The sequence below is a fragment of the Miniopterus natalensis genome, chromosome 1 (assembly GCF_054644295.1).
Source record: "Miniopterus natalensis isolate mMinNat1 chromosome 1, mMinNat1.hap1, whole genome shotgun sequence".
Classification (NCBI taxonomy): domain Eukaryota; kingdom Metazoa; phylum Chordata; class Mammalia; order Chiroptera; family Miniopteridae; genus Miniopterus; species Miniopterus natalensis.
The window spans coordinates 105,848,389-105,866,516 of record NC_142081.1 but is presented as its reverse complement, the minus strand read 5'-3'; positions in this window follow the sequence as shown (position 1 = coordinate 105,866,516).

The following is an 18,128-nucleotide window of genomic DNA, read 5'->3' as shown; positions in this document are numbered from 1 at the left end:
CAGGACTTGCTTCAGTGGGGTTTTGGTGCTCACTGAATCCACCCCTTGAGTGTGTCAGTCATGGAGGTGATAGGGTTGCAGTCTGGTATGGTTGAAAATGACCACCAAGTACAATGCCTTTGGAGCTTCCTGGTAGGTGCAAAGTCAGCCACTGCCTGTGCCCTGCTTGGGGCCACCCAGCATGAGCTACAAAGTGATCTGCAGATGGCTGCTACTTGTGTTGGACTTGGAGATGCTTAGGAGAGGATAAGCTATGAACCAAGGTGGGCTACAGCTAGTGCTGGGACTGGCACCACTTATTGAGAGGTATGGGGCTCAGTGAGCCTAACTGCTGCTTATTTGAGAATTTTAGGAAAGTCTGAAGCATGAAGGAACAGTTGTATGGAAAAGCCACTGGAAATGGCTTGAATGAGCCTGCAAAAGGGAGGGGCAGGGTCTCAGGGAATCACCAGGACAGGGCAAAAGTGTGATCCAGGTTGATGAGGATTCATATATGGTGCCTCCCTCTTGGCTCTGTGGTGAGGAGAGGTCAGCAAAGGAACAATGGCTCTGCCAGCACTCCTGTCTGGGAGAAAGCTGCCTCTCCAGCTCTTGCCTGGTTCCAAACAAGTTAGCTCTTCCCCAAATGTCCCAGGTTCCTTTCAAGCTGCTGCCCCAGTCTTGGAGATCAGAAGTGAGTGATTCTCAAAAGTCCATGTGAGGGCCCTTTAAGAGGAGCTGCCTGGGGCCAGCATCCTCTGTATCACTTAGCTACAATCTCCACTGGTTTTTACAGACAGAAGTTGTGGGGACTTCTCCTCTTGGTACTGGAACCCTGTACTTGGGGGCCTGATGTGGGGCTGGGACCCCTTGCTACTCAGGGAAACCTCCACAACCAAGATATCTCTCCCAATTTTAAACTGACACATGTGGGTGTAGGACCAACCAGTACTTTGATTCCACATTGCATCTCTGCTGCTGTTTCCAGTCTCTATGTGCTTCTTCTTTAAATCCCTAGTTCAGACAGATTTCAGGTGTTTCTGAATGATGGTTGTTCTCTATTTTACTTGTAATTTTGATGTGGTTGTGGAAGTCGGTGAGTACAGGGTTTACCTACACTGCCATCTTGACTGGCCCTGATTCAGTTTTGGAAGATTGTATGTTTGTAGGAATTTACCCATTTGTTCCAAATTGTCCAAGTTGATGGCATATAGTTGTTTCTTTGCACTTCTTTGGTGTCAGTTGTTACTTCTCTTCTTTCATTTCTGATTTTGTTTATTTGGGTCCTCTCTTTTTTTTTTTTGAGCTGGTTAAAAGTTTGTCAATCTTGTTAAGTCTTTTTTTTCCTTTAATCCTCACCTGAGGATATTTTTTCCATTGCTTTTCAGAGAGAGTGAAAGGGAGAGAGAGAGAGAGAAACATTGATGTGAGAGAGACACACTGATTGGGTGCCTCCCCCCACCCAAGTAGGGCCAGGCATTGAGCCTGCGACCAAGATACATGCCCTTGGCTGAAACTGAACCCATGACCTTTCAGTCTGTGAGCCAACACTCTAACCACTGAGCTAAACTGGCTAAGGTAATCTTGTTTGTCTTTTCAAAAAACCAGCTCTTGGTTCCATTGATCTTTTGTATTTTTTTTTTTAGACTCTATTTCATTTATTTCTGCCTTTATCATTTCCTTCCTTCTTCTCACTTTGGGCTTTGTTTGTTGTTCTTTTTCCAGTTTCTTTAAGTGTAAAGTTAGATTGTTTATTTGAACTTTTTCTTATTTCTTGAGATAAGCCTGTAGTGCTATGAATTTCTCTTTTTAGGACTGCTTTTGCTAAATCTCATAGATTTTTGGTTCTTGTGTTCTTATTTTTATTTGTATCAAAGTATCTTTTGATTTCTTCCTTGATCTCATTGTTAACCTATTCATTCCTTAGTAACATATTATTTAGCAGCCATGTCTTTATGTCTTTTCATTTTTTTCTTGTGATTGATTTCTAGTTTAATATTGTTATGATTAGAGAATGATATGATTGACATGATTTCAATCTTAAATGTATTGACTTGTTTTGTGTCCTAATATGTGGTCTCTCCTACAAAATGTTCCATGTGTACTTGAAAAGAATGTATATTCTGCTGCTTTGGGGTGAAATGCTATGAAGCTATGAATTAAATCCATCTGATCTCATTTTTTGCTTATAATGAGAAAAAGATAGTGAGCTGCTATTTTGGAACACTAAGTGACTTTGAAGTTAGAGGCCATGATTAAAAATTACAAAGAAGAAAGAAAAAGCCTGATACTCTGCTGACTTGAAGGCACTTTTATACCAGTTTGGCCTTGCTTATCTCCTAATTTCCAAAAGGAAAACAGAAAAATGTAAACTTTCACTGTGTATAAGCACATTTATTTCAAGTTTCCACGACTAGGAGCTGTGTATAAATTTTAATTGATAGATCACCCCTTATGGAAAGTTTTAAAGACCTAGATCCCCAGCTCCAGAGATTTTCATTCAGTAGGTCTTAGTGTGTGGCCCCTGGGCCAAATGGGTTTAGAACAACTTTACTAAAGCATGATGCTACAGGTTTCTGAATCATGAGAATGTTATTTCCAGGACACAAATTAACTTTGGTCAGCTACAGAAGTCAAATTTCTGTCAAATTTCAGAAGGGACAATGAAAAGGACTGGCACATAGAACATCATGTATGTATTATGCAGAGGAAAACCATGCCTGTTCCACTACCCATGGGTCAATAGTTACATAAGAAAATTTGTCTTTGGAGGAAAAATTACTGGATGGACTTTTAAAAGTTTTATAAGATGAGAGTTGGGTAAGGAAGAAAAATAAGGTGATGTTTTGCCTAAATAATGGAACGTTTCTGAAATGCTGAAACCTTCACAAATAAATTAATGTGAAATGGTTAGTTTATTGTTATTAACAGAGCTAGAGGCCAAAATGGCTAATTCATTTTAACAGTAAGATATGCACTAAATCAAACTAATTTCAGGTGACATTTGCCAACAGATATCTGCAAAATCAGTACTTAAGGCATGTTTATGTTAAAGAGAAGAAAATAACTATTCATTGTTTAAGAATAATATACTCTTGACAGTCATTTGCACACAAACATTCCTTGGTATGTATCACAGAAAATAGCCTCATAACCAGTACTATACATGAATGTTTTAAGTGAGACTAAGAAGTCAGCCAGTCCAAACTATGGCAGTTTCATTCAAGATCAAAAAGCTATTTGCCAGCATGATGAAACCTTTTCTGTGAACATGGTCTGTGAGGGTGAGAATTACCCAGCAAGTAAATCTTCATGACCTCTCTTTCTTTAAAGCAGAAAATCACTTGACTCCTATTTTAACAGTATGTCTCTATAATAGGATCATTATATTGCAATCCAGGGTAGTAAAAAAGTATGGCAAGGTGATTTGGATCAATTTCAATACGTTCTAAACCTGAGCTCCATAGCTGCAAGGTCAATTTTCCTTACCACTCAACAGTTTCTACCTAGAGTAGGACACAAAAGCCTATTTTTGGTGTATTGGCATCCTTTTGAAGAGATGAAAATCCAAGGTTACATCACCCCACGTGAAAAATAAAAGTGTGTGATATGTCTTTTAGATGAGAGTTTGTACTGCTCTTCTTGGCAATCATCTTCTGAGCTTTTGTTAGTGTGCTGAGTGCCGTCACCTTTCTTAGACTTGACTGCATTCTGAGTCTGAAGCACTTGTAGGCCCTTTGGGGTGGAAAAAAACACTTTTCTTGCTAAGTGCTAACCATTTTTATTATTGTTACTATTATTATTACGTCAATTCCCAAAGTCATATCCACTAACATGGCATTTTCAAAAATGACACATTGCAGCAGTATTCTGGGAAATGCTGTTCAGCTGACTTTCTCATACCAACCTCTTAAGTATTGCTTCTGTGGTGGTACTTTTGAGAACAACACTGCTCTTTGGTGGCTCAGTGTGCTCACAGGTAGTAAGTTATTAAGAGAAAATTGATGGGCAAAAGCAGGTGGCAAATACTTTATGACAGGCTCATCTTCCACCTAAGGCATCTGTTAAGAGCATACATAGTCACTGTTCATAAAGACAGGCTCTTGAGAGTAATGCAGAATGATGATATTCAAACACATCTTTTTGAGAACCATTAGATTAATCGGTTTAAAATGCCATATGGTAGTAGGCATCAATTCCATGAAATATGCCAAGTTTGCAGAAGCATGGCTTTTTTATTTAATTTCCAGAGGGTATTTGTGTAATGCCTTTTCATTACATATTAGAGAAAATCTCAGTGCACATAGACCAGAAATTAGATAACTATACAGAATGAGAACCAGAGAACACTGTTATCATCCAGATTGTCATAGAACTAAGGTAAATCATGAGTACACATAAAGGATATAACTAAAAATATTCATGTGATGTTCATGATTACTAATATAAAGAAATAGAAACATATTTTGGGGAAAGAATTCTCAGACCTATATCTATGGATTGGCTCTAGTATGATGTATTTTAATTTAGAGTTCTAGTATGAAATAACTTGACAGGAACTATTTTTTTCTTCTTCATTAAACCTGGTAAATACAGCCTATCCTAGATAAGGGGCTAGAAGGAAGCAGTGGGTGAATTGTGGACGCAATGCTTAGTCTCAGTGAAGTCTTTGTTTAATAAGCAATTAGTACGTATGTTCAACCACAATTTTCCAGCAAGCCTATAGGTCAGAAATCATAGAGGTGGTCAGGCCAAGAACTCCACTTCACATTCAAGCAATACATTTCTTCAGGAGTCACATGTAGACATAGTATGATGGTCTTCATGAAACTAGATGTTGAGTACCTGAAGGGCAGGCCCCATGATATGGTTATCTTTATATAACACACCCTACCTCAGAGAGTAGCTTGAATAAGGATTCAGAGAGTATTTTTAAAGTTTGCTCTTGATTGAGCTATAGAAAATGTAGGGTTGCATTTCAGGTATTTTGTGTATATTAAAATGGATGAAAATAGCTCTTTTTAAAACAACATAAAACATTTATATATATATTTTCATTTATTCTTCTTGTTCTATTTTATATACAAGGAGGCCCAGCCCTGGTGTTCTTTCTCAAGAGAAATTGAAAGGCAGAGAGAGTTTAATCATAAATTCCTTATGGAAAATTTGAGTCTCTGTTATTAAAAATAACAATTCTGGACTTGGTATTTGTTCTTAGTAGGGCTCAGAGATAGCTATAAGTCTACCAGATTAATGAATCATCTCTTGAATAACTAATTGCTAACCACTGTTTTCAAAGAGTTGCCCTCTGTAGAAAAGAGAAATAAAAATCTATTATTTTATTTTTATAAAAGAGTAAAGGACATCACTGATATTTACATAGCATGCAGGGATTAAAAGGACTACATTATACCCTCAAGATTTATATCATTTTAAAAATTATATTTCAGAATAATTATAAAACTCAGGATGACATGTCTAAATGTTTACGAAAGATAACCCTGCCACCCCTTCTATCCTCATTTCCTTGTTTTTTCTTTTTCTAATACAGGTCAGGTAGTCATCATAACCTGACACTGCTTCCAACATCCTCCTTTGTATAGCCAATAAATATGACAGTGTCTTTGCTAAAAGTCACAATCTGCAAATAATTTCGCATAATTATCTATGCCTTTGAGAATCCAGTCCTTTTTAATTCCCTTACCTCTTATCTTAGGATAGTTGAGAAAAGCCGAATTTATATTCAACCATGAAATTAAACTGAAACCAAAAGTTATTACTATACCTGTGAAACCTGCCAGCCTGCAAAGTTCTAGATTGGCCAAACTGTCACTTTCATCTCACCACTGTGAGCAAGAATTCAGAAATTAATTAGAAATATTGATTGTGCCAAATTGTGACTATCCAATGAGCAACAAAAGTTGAAATTCTTATAGTAATATAGTTGAAATTCCTATAACAACATGTGGGAATAACCATAACTTTTAATCAGTAATTTACATATTTCTACTGAGGCTTGATAAAAATGAATAAAGCACATGTTTTATAGAGGTTTTATTAAATAAACCATACATTTAAAAATCATTACATTCTATTTTATAATATTACATAGAATCTAATGAGAAGACGAGATTCATATATATAGTTGTAATTTCTTTTTCTTAGTAACATGTTTGTCACTTTATTTCAATAGATGAGTAGTATTTATTTCAATATAATGTTTCTTTTATTTAAAATATTTATGTGGTAAAATATGGTTTCTTCTGTTATTCCATATAATATATTTATTCATCTCTCCCAACAGATTGTTTATAATTCAATTTCCTTTGATATAAAGTTATCTTTTTATTTCTGGACCATCAGATACTACTCTAAGCTTTTTGTCTTCTTATTGCTTTCTCTATATCAAGTCACCTTTAATTTTCTTTCCTGCTTTGGCTGAATCATTAGGTAAATTTAAAACTTACATTTGATTTACACCATTGCTATTGTCTTTCATAACTTGCCCACAGGGCTATTAATGGAAGCATTAAATACTCTGTAGAAATTAGGTAAAAAGCAGATGAAACTAGTTAGCTAAGATAGTAGCATTTTTACATTGGGCACTTAAACTATAGTATGGTAGTCCATATTTTTCAGAAATATATTATACCATAGAGATAAAGAAGGAATTCATGGCTAGATTGCTATCTTTTTGTAAACTTGTAGCTGATAAAGGAAGGGTATGCAATAAAAGTAGAATCACAGCTGATTAATAGCTATTCACCACACTAATTATAGATAAGAGCTTTTTTTCTTACAGACCCTGGGAAACTGTGGAGGATGTGTTGTAAGAAGAAAAATGAAGTCTTAAAGATAAGTGACCTTGAAGCCCAGATGGGTCCATTACTCAGAAAGAAGATACATTTTGAATACAGATCAAAGACAGGGCCTGCCTAAAGGGAGACAAACCTTTGGGGGTTAAGCTTTATGAAGACAATGATAGAAAATAGACCTTGGGAACTCACATAGTTTTAGATTCTTTCCCAACCTTTAACCCTATATAATGGCTGGCATGAGATGAAATGCCAGAGGGTTTTTTGTATTTTTTTCAGGGTATTACACCTGCTGCTCTCTCAGCTGACACTTGAGTAAAAACATGTCAAAGATTCAACTTTGTCTCTACTTATTGACTCTGGTAGTGACAGGCAGAAGTTCAAAAATGCTTTGTTCCAGTTTTATAGCTATGCAACTTTTAAATAATCTTTCTAGGTGCTTTTTAAATTTATCATTTACAAAAGCACATATATCTGGGAAACAGATGATTCCCCGTATGTTTTGAACATTTGGAGACAGGACTGGAATGTAGAAGATACCATCACTAGTACATAAATGAAGTTCCAGTGTGACCAGAATTATACAATTACAGTGTTACGATTTATTTAAATTGATAATTTAAAAGTCATTTGAATATATATTTTAAGGTAAGAAGGAGGATGCATACTAGAGAGAAGTATTATTAGGTTTTGAAGTGAATATCTGTTTTGTCCCTTACTAATTATAATATTTTAGGTGAGTTACTTAATCATTCTGAGTCTCAGTTTCATTTTACATTAAATGACTATAATAATGTATATTTAATAGACTTGTTATAGTAAATGTGATATCTTGTGTAGGCACTCAGTACAAGATTCCTTTGTGTTTTATCCTGACAAATTAAGAATCAATATTAAGACAAAAAAGATAAATTTACATTATCCTAAACCATCAAGCAGACGCTTAAGAGTGCTATTCCAGTCTTGAGTGAACAATACAATTTTGCCTCAATGCCTGTCTTTAAGGGCTATTTTATTAGATTTTTTTTTGGTAAGAAATAAAATTAGTATCTTTGCCTAGATTTAAATGGAATGTTTTTGAAAGTATTGCCACTAGATTAAGTGGGCAATATAAACCTAGTGATTGGAGGTGGACCTCAAGGCCCCTGAGTAGCAAATTTTCTAAAAAGAGACTTATTTAGGAATCTTTCTTTGAATGATAAATCCTCTCAAAGGTTGAGATAGTGATGGTCCTTCACATATACATGTGAATTAGCCTAATCATAATGTGTTTGTGTGTTTCTTAACACCTTGTAAAACTAAAGAAAAGGAAAAAGTCACACAAATTCAGGAGGCACAGAGAGTCCCAAGCAAGAAGAACCCAAAGAGGCCCACACACAGACACATAATAATTAAAATGCCAAAAATTCAAGACAGAGAGAGAATCTTAAAGGCAGCAAGAGAAGAGCAATCTGTTACCTACAAAAGAGCTCCCATAAGGCTTCTAGCTGATTTCTCATCAGAAACTCTACAGGTCAAAAGGGAATGGCATAAAATATTCAAGGTAATGAAAAGCAAAGGTTTGAAATGAAGAATACACTATCCAGCAAGATTATCATTCAAAATAGATGGTGAAATAAAAGAGCTTCCCAGACAAAAAAAAGGCTAAAGGAGTTTATCACCATCAAACCAGCTTTGCAAGAAATGTTAAAGGGACTGCTAAATAAGAAGTTGAAATAGAACAAAAACATAGGCATAAAGAATAAAATGGCAATATATAAGTACTTATCAATAATAACCTGAAATATAAATGGATTAAATGTTCCAATAAAAACATAGGATAGTTGAATGGATAAGAAAACAGAATTGAAATATATACTGTTTACAAGAGACCCACCTCAGAACAAAAGACTAACACAGGCTGAAAAAAAAAAAACTTCTGGAAGACTTTAAAGGAGAACCCAACTGCAATACAGTCATAGTAAGGGACTTTAAGACCGACAATGAATAGATCTTCCAGACAAAAAATCAACAAGGAACCAGTGACTCTAAATGACACACTAGATCAAATGGATTTAATTGACAATTACAGAACATTTCACCCCAAAACTGCAGAATAAGCATTTCTCCTCAAGTGCACATAGGACATTCTCAAAGACAGGCCACATGTTAGGGCACAAATTCAAGAAGGTTGAAATCATATCAAGTATCTTATCGGACATTTAAACCATGGAATACTATATAACTGTAAAAAGAAGGATCCCTTACCCTATGAGACAGCATGGTGGGACCTAGAGAGTGTTGTGCTAAGTGAAATAAGCCAGTCAGAGAAAGACAAGTGCCACATGATCTTACTCATATATAAAATCTAATGAACAAAATAAGCTGATGAACAAAGTAGATCCAGAGACATAGAAGCATGGAAGAGAGCAATGAATCTCAGAGGGAAGGCGGAGGTGGGTGTGTGGGTGAGAAGAGATTAACATAAGAACTTATATGCATATATACATAACTTATGGACACAGAAAATAGTGTGGTGAAGGCCTGAGATGAGGGGTATAAGGTGGAGGGGATCAATGGGGAAAAAAGTGGACATTTGTAATACTTTCAACAATAAAGATTTTAAAAAAAGAAAGGATTTTGGAGCCAGCCAATGGGGAGAAAGAAAAGATTGTTTAGAGAATATATGTGAAGTCAGAAGAAGTTGAAGAAGCTGAAAGTGGGATTTATGGAGGCAAAGTCACCTTTGCTTGTGTCTGATAATAAAGGAGAATGTTCACATATATGTAGGATGGTGGTAAATACACAGTTTTCCTAATTATAATTTTTCATAAAGAGAACTGGATAGCCCGACCACAGTAGCTCAATTGAGTGTCATTCTGTGCCCAGAAGAGTTGCCCGTTCCATTCCTGGTCAGGACACATGCCTGGGTTGTGGGTTTGATCCCCAGTTGAGAGTGCCTTTTGAAGGCAACCAATCAGTGTTCCTCTCTCATCTCTCTCTCTCTCTCTCTCTCTCCCTCTCTCTCTCTCTCTCTCTCTCTCTCTCTCTCTCCCTCTCTCTCTCCCCCCCCCCCTCTTTCTAAGCATGTCCTTGGGTTAGAATTAAAACAAAAACAAAATACTGAATTGAAAAAGTAATTCTGTTTTCCTCAGAGTTTAAACTGCTTTGGAACTGTGTTTTACAGGCTAGGATCCCTACTTCCTACCTCCGTTGCGGAACTGTGGCCAGTTTAGATATGCTGAAGTGAATGGAAGAGATCAAATTCTACATTGCAATTAAATGCAGCTGGCTTTGGTGTCAGGTAACCCTCGTTTTAATTTTTGTCTTTTGGGAAAATCTAGGTTTGTACTTAATTTCATTTGTATATGTCTAAAGGCACTGTAATGGATGAATTTTGCAATGAGAAAATAAAATAAATAGGCTATAAATAAACACATTCATCACTGCTGATAAGTGAATTCTACACTTATATATTGTTACACTAATGGCTTTGAATGAATATATTAAGTCTAGTGAAAAATCAAAGACTATAGTTCTACTAAAGTTAAATTTATTACGATTTTTAGCAAGGCTTTAGAGAGCTGTGATCTTCCATTTAATTTGTATTATGTAGTAGATAGTGTGGCTATTTTTTGTTCCTTATAAATGACAATGTGCTATCTGTTAGTATTTTCAGCCTGCTACTTTAATATGCATAAATCCCATTACACTATATGGCTGATGCTTTTAAGATGAGATGGTGGCTTTTCTGACCTATTTGTTGATTTATTTTAGCAACTGAGAAAGTATCAAACCATTAAAGTTGGATCCTATTAATCTTTGCTTGCTTTATATCTCTTCTCCCTGTAATTTTTATTCTCAAAGCTGAAAAAGAAAGATTGCTACAAGTATGCATATAACAGAAAAATCTTTTAAATTGGATATGAATCACAGTCTGGAAATTGATTGTATTCTATGGCACTGGTATAATGAAGAAATGTTTAAAACACATTTATCTGATTGCTTCTAAGATTCTATATCATATTAATATGAAAGTTTTTGAGGCCTAAGTTTCTCTTTCTTTTTAAATAAGGGTTTGTGATACCTGATAAATAGCATGCAATGTTACTTGGAAAAGTAAACATATATGTTTCAATAAGTAGATTTTAATTTTCCAAGAAAATAATTGGTTAAATGTAAAGACATGTCTTATTTTTATGGTGGAACATCCTGACTGCAGGAAAAATGTTCTAAACTTGGTCTTTTGCTTATGTTCCCAAAGCTTACGTATATATTTTTAAACTTTTACAATAATAAATATGAACAAGGGTTGAAATTTGCACCTGAAACCTTGTACTCTTCATCAGAAGTTCTGATGGGAACCGGGTGGTGATTTATATATTAATACCTTATAAAAAGTAAAAGTACATTTATAGATTATAAGTAAATAAGAAAATTAAGACTTTTAAAAAATTACTAGTTTGAATTAAAATAGAAATTCTGCCATAACTTAGTTTGCCCTTTCTGAAAATGTGTTAACTATAAATTTGAGTTTTTAGTGACCCTGACATTATTAAAACTTTAAAAATAATAAGACATTGAAAATTATAATTTATTCCAAAATATTTAGTTTTTATTTGTTTAGTCAGGTAGATTTATCAGTCATCTACTGTTTTAGTTAGCTCTTGCTATATAACAAATTACGGCAAATATATCAGCTTAAACAACAAACATTATTTCACAGGTTCTGAGAGTCAGAAATCTGAAAGAAGCTTAGTTAGGTGGTTGTGGCTTAAGATCTCTCATAAGGTTTCAGTCAAGATATCAGCTAGGGTTGCAGTCATTGGCAGGCTTGACTGAGCTGGAGGATTCCTTTCCAAGTTCATTCACATGACTATTGGTAGGAGACCAGTTTTTCATACGGGGCTGTTCATGACATGACAGTTGCCTTTTCCTAGATTAAATGGGCAGGGGGAGGGGGGGAGTACATCCAAAGCAAAAGCAAAGGCTTCACTGTCTTTTATAACCTAATCTTGGAAGTGGCGTTCATAATGTCTGCCATACTCTTTTGGTCACACAGACCAACCTTGGGACAGTGGTACAGTGTGGGGTGTTAATGCCAGGGGGTGGGGGAGCTCATTGAGGACCATATTCGAGGCTCACTTCTACATCTTTGTGCTCAACATGGTGCTAAGCACTAGACACAAATATGCATATTTCTGAGATTCCCATCCTTAAGATTATTTTTGTGTCAGGCAATAAATTCAGGGACAAATTATTTCCTTGTTGCTTTGATACTTTTAGTTACAGCATAAAAGCACTCATATAAAAATCAATTTTCATTATAAAATTTTATATCTAAAGGAATATTTTACCATAATTTAGGATATATGTCCTCAGAAAACAATTTAGGACAAAAATTCTCAGGTGCTTTTTTTCTATTCTAAAACTCTAAGCTAGACAAGTCAAAATTTATTGAGCAGTTCACTGCAGAATAGTAGAATTTTCATTGGTTATACTATTTCTTTGCATCAAGTGCTATTTATCCAGTAGCTTTTTTCAGTTCCAGCTTGAGATCTTTTATTGCTTGAGAAGCATTTAAATTTGTATGATTAATTAATGAATTCATACACACACACAAATACATTTTCTGGAATTTCAGGCAAAGGTAATAATAATTTGAATTTTAGTTGAAGTCTCTTGGTTAAACACTCACATATCCTATTTTTTTTCTTTCTCTCCCATAGAATAAAATAATTAGAAAGAGGGCTCAAGCTTCTTGTCAGTTTTATTTTATTTTTAAAGACTAATCTATGTGTTTGCAAAGTTGCCCTCTTCTCCAAATATGATTATAAGCAGTTGGGTTCATAATAATAAGCTCTTTTTACATTTTCTGTTTCATAACTGTTTCCATTTCTACAAGCACTGATTAAACAACTAGTATGAGTAAGACACCATATGTTATAGTTTCAAGCAACAGGAACCCCCTTGCAACTGTTTAAGGGAAATTTATTATAAGGATATTGTACAATATTATGGGATACACATAAGAGTTGTGCCTCCTTGCCTCTAGCAGGAGATTCATCTCTGCTTTATGCCTTATCTCTAAATGTCTGTTTCATTGTTTTTTCTCCTTTCACACTGACCCCCCCCCCCCACCCGAGTGTGGAGTTTGGAAAGCATTTCTAAAAGGTTCTCTGCATTTTATATTTTATCTATCTAGCCATGAAGATAGAAACTGACTTAAATCTCATTGTTCCAGTACCAAATTGACAGAAAAAGACCTTTCAGTGCCATTTGGTTGAATTTTTCATCTTTCTGTTCTAATAAGTTTGATAGAAAGATTGTGAATGACTCGTTTTTGTCTGTCTCTAGACCAATCAATTGTGATAAGGGTGGTATCTATCTATTTGTGAATCTATCTTCCTTCAATCATGTGAATGCAGGTCAGGAGTTTTTTTCTAGAAAAGTTTGGTAGATAATAGGTCTCTCATTTTGGCATCCTATGATTTTATAAAAGTCTAGCTCTTTCTTATTCAATGTGGAATATTCTCATTTAGTATATTCTGTGGAATATTCTCATTTAGTATATTCTTCTCATTTTCTTTACCTATTCTTTCCCATATACAGGTGTTTTATTTATGGTAAAATCATGTGCCCAGATTTCCTTTATTTACATTGAAGAGGGTCTTTGGATTTTGAATGTCCCACACAATGGTAATCAAACATGCTAAAACATAGTATACTGTATAAAATATATCTAATATAACTGTTAAAAGAAAATACTGTATGAAGAATAGCAACTTTCAATAAATAAAACATTTTATTTCATACAAGTTATATTTACTTCTAATCATCAATATATTTTTATTTTATAATAGTCAAGTCTTTTTTGGTTATACATTATAGAAATAAGTGGAAAAGAGAATTAACTGGATACAAAGTAGAGTAGTTCAGAGAGCCAAAGGAGATTTGACAAGGGGCAGAAATGTGAAAGTCATTGGGAATCTAAGCTTATACCTACCATCAATTCTCTGTCTTTCCATCTTGGAACTTTGCTTCTCTTTCCTGCCTTCTACTCTCTATTTCTTCTCTCCCTGATTTACTCTATCCCACATTTATTTTCAGTCTATCTTACACTGCTTCATTATGCATATGAAATATGGATGCCTTTAGTTCATGACATTACATGTCTATGGTCCAATTGACATCAGAAATAATTGAAAGTGTCATGGATCCACATACCTAGGAGAAAATATCTGTTCCATTTTGGGTCAGGTCCCTGGTACAACTAGTTAGTTATGGATGGTGTAACAAAGTCACATAGTAGAAATATGGCTATAGAGAGTCAAGAGAGGGTGCCATATACAAGGCAGACACATAGAAAGGCCTCTACTCTACTTTGAATTTGAAGCATGACCATCTAATTCTAATATTAAGATGCACTGCTAAGGGTGTTTGAGGAACTGCAAAAGTACCCAAAATGCTCAGAGGAAATGGGATAGGTTTAGAAAGACTTAAGGACGGTCTTGGAGAAGTAAACAAAAGTCAAGGTATTATAGAACTTGAACGTTTTTCTATGGATAATAGATAACCAATGAAGGCTTTTGAACAAGGAAAGAAAAGGGCAAAGTTAAGATTACTTTTTAAGAAATTACTCTGACAGATGCATGGATAAGAGTAGAACAAGAATATATGCAGAGACCAGATAGATTTCTGAAGGAGAAATAATGAGGGGACTAAACAAAGATAGTGGCAGTGAGTGAAAGAATAATTTCTAAGAGATATTAAAGTTATTGCCTAAGTAACAGTTGGTGACTGATTAAATCTGATAAACAGGAAGAAGGAGAGCTCATGCTGTTTACTGAGATAGGAAAGTCAAGACTGGAGAAAGGGGAAGGGAAGTATTGCATATGAGCTTGTGCCTTTGGGACCATCAATGATCTGGAATGGATATAGGAGCCCTGGAAGATGATATTTGGAGGTATTCAGTGACAAACCAGAAGATGGACTTTAAAAGGACACTGAGGAGTGACAGGCCATACCTTGAATGGAAACTAGATGAGGAGTATTAAGAATTTAGAGAGAAGAAATTTTCAAGAAGTAGATGTGGTTAATAGAGTTAAATGCTATAGAAAGGTCAAACAGATAAAACTGCCCAATTTATTTTATAACAAACCAGGAATTTTTGACCTGAGTCACAGCCATGTCAGTGGAATAGTGAAGCCTGCAGCCTAATTGGCATGAGTTGAGGAGTTAATGAAGGGAAACAAGGAAAAGAAGTGAATGTAAGTAACTCTTTCAAGTGGCTGAGAGTGAGAGCAAGAATGAGTAATTGCCAGGAAGTTATTTTCTGTTTGATTTATTTATTTTAGCTTAATACCCTTAAGGTCCAATCAAAGGGCAGTATTTCTTTCCTTTTTTATGGCTGAATAATATTTCATTGTAAATATATACAATATTGTCTTTATCCATTTATCCATTGATGGACACTTAGCTTGTTTTGATGTCTTGGCTATTGTGAACAATCAGACATTATATCTTCAAATATTGTTTTGCACCTCTCTCTGGCTACTTTATTTTAGGAACTTCAATTACGTGCATATAAGGTTTCTTGGAGTTGTTTCACAACTCACTGCTCCTTTTCAAGTTTTAAATTCTATTTTTGTTATTTCATTTTTGATATTTTCTATTGCTATTTCCAAATACATTAATATCTTCTTATGCAATGTCTAATTTGACATTAACTTCTTCTAGTATATTTATTATCTTACACATTGTAATGTTTATCTGTAGAATTTTGATTTGAGTCTTTTTTGTTAATATCATCCATATCTCTACTTGACTTTGAGTACATATGGTATATGATTTTAATTACTTGTAATCTTCTTATCTGCTAATACTAGAATCTATGTCAGTTCTGGGTCATTTTTAATTGAATTGACTTTTTTCCTCATTATGGGTAGTATTTTTCTGCTTTTTGGAATCCCTGGTAAGTTCCTGTACCTTCATTCTTGGCTATAGTTAAGATATTTGGAAATAGTTGATTCCTTTAGATCTTACTTTTAAGATATTTTTTAGGTGGGACTGGAGCAGTGTTCTGTTTGCTTATTTATTTTTATTAAAGTATAGTTGGCTTATAACATTATATTAGCTTAAGGTGTACAGTGCTCAGTTTTGAGCTAATAATCACCCACTACTGGAGCAAAACCTTTCTTTACTCTACCCAGTGTCCTGTGAATCACGGCTTGTGTCAATAAGCACTATCCCCAGTGAACTCTGTTCACTGTTACCTCTAATCCATTTAGATGATTCTATTTTGAGCCTCACATGCATACACTACTCATGCACTTATAGTATATTCATAGATGCTGAGTACTCAGCTGAATACTTGAAGAAACCTTCTGCAGCTATCCAATGTTCTCTCCATTACCTGTTAGTGGATGCTCCCACTTTCCTTTTCCCTTTGCTTTCCTCAGTATTGAAGATGTTGAGCTAAAATGCCTCCCAGATATTCTTGTAACTAAAGGTGATCCAGTTCCAAACAATAAAGCATTAGTAGAAGCCCTGTGTGGGCATTCTGGAGTGGGTTCACTGATATGCCCTCTGGCCTTGTCCTTTCTCCTTTTTTAAGCCTGAGACAGTAATTTGGTGCCTAGAAATGTAGTAGCCATCAAGTGACCATGAGTAAAAGCTGAGTTGCAGATCAGGAAGATAAATGTCCTTTTGCAGTAGCAACACCTTATAGTATTGTTAGATGGGCCAGGTATAGAAGCCAAGTACAGAAACTCATGTAAAGAGACTCACCAGGGCAGGAAGCCCCAGATGCATAACAAGAGGCAAAGCTGGTAAAACAAGATCCTGGTCCCCAGGGTAACCTATCCTTCCCTAGCATATCGCTGGTCATGTGTTTTAGACCCTTGAATGTTTCCTCCCTAAAGATAACATCTAGGCCTCAATTGTATTTCAGCTCCAGGCCCAGATAAGCAGCGAAACCAGACAAGTGGTGCCATGGCTGCCTCAGGACCAGCTATATTGACTAATGACCTCCTGCCCTGGCACTGACCAATCAATCAGTGGAGGCCAGGACCCTGAAAGAGCATACCTGGAAAGCTGATGAATATTCTATTGAGACCTCCCCTAAGATTTCCACCTGCAAGAAAGGGATAAACCTCTCAGGACAAAGGACTGAACATGTGCTTCCCACGAGAGGAACATGCTAGTGCCATCTCCATCCCTCCGAGGGGACTGCATGAGACTTACAACCAGGGGAGCAATGGATAGTGGCATCTTGTCCTGAGCTTACCCCCTAAAACTGTCTCCAAGGTCTCCTTTTCTCTCTCTGACTTCTCAGTGAGTCAAAGTAGCCCAACCTAGGTTCTCCTGTTGCTTCTTCTGTGCTCTTTCTTGTTTCGATGTCTCAAGTATATTTTTGCTGCCATCATGGACCCAATACTGTGTAGCCCTTCTCTTTGGATATCCCCATCTCCTTTTAATAAATTTAATTTTTCTTTATTCACCCCTCTGAGGTAGCTATTTAGCCTGACTACACACCACTGACCATTAACCTTTGAGAAGTATTGATCTTCAAACTTCTCAATTTTTACATGAGCCAAAGTTAACTACTAAAATGAAAGTCAATATTCACAAGGCTTTCTACCACTTCCAGGCTAATATTATCCTGATTGGCATGATCCCTTTTTAATGACCAAGTTAAAAGATTATGTAGGAATGTCCCTGTGGAGCTGTGGACTGTCTTACCCCATTTCAGTCCTTCTGACTATAACTTTGTCATTGAAACAAACTATTCAACTGACAGACAAAATCCTTGTTCTTCACATAGAGAGGGTGATAGTAATGCAGAAAGCACTTTTTTTTAATGAAAAAAAATATTTTATTAGTTTTACACATATTTGATTTTGTGTGTTTTAGTTTCTGTGCTATATATTTTACATGATCCCAAATTGTTAAATACTAATTAGAACTCCTGTGAAAATTTTCCATATGACATGTAAGCACAATTAATAAAAATTTCATTCTCTATTATTGCTGGAATTTATTTAATGACAATTTCAAAGAGAGTTACTGTCAATACCACCTAGATAAAAACATCACAAAAGATAAATACCTAGGTGATTGCATATTGCTGTCTAAATTAGGTGTCCATGAATTTCATTTTACATAGGAAAAACACTTTATTTAAAGAAATCTTCTTAAAGTCATTACTTTTAAGCCTGTGAAATGAAGCACAAATGGAATCAAAATACTCTAGCTTTTATTTTTGCTTTGCTAAAGTAATAGATTCATCAATATCCAGAAGTATTGAAGTATTAATTTTGCCTATAATTTTAGTGTCTTTTGAATAAAACATTA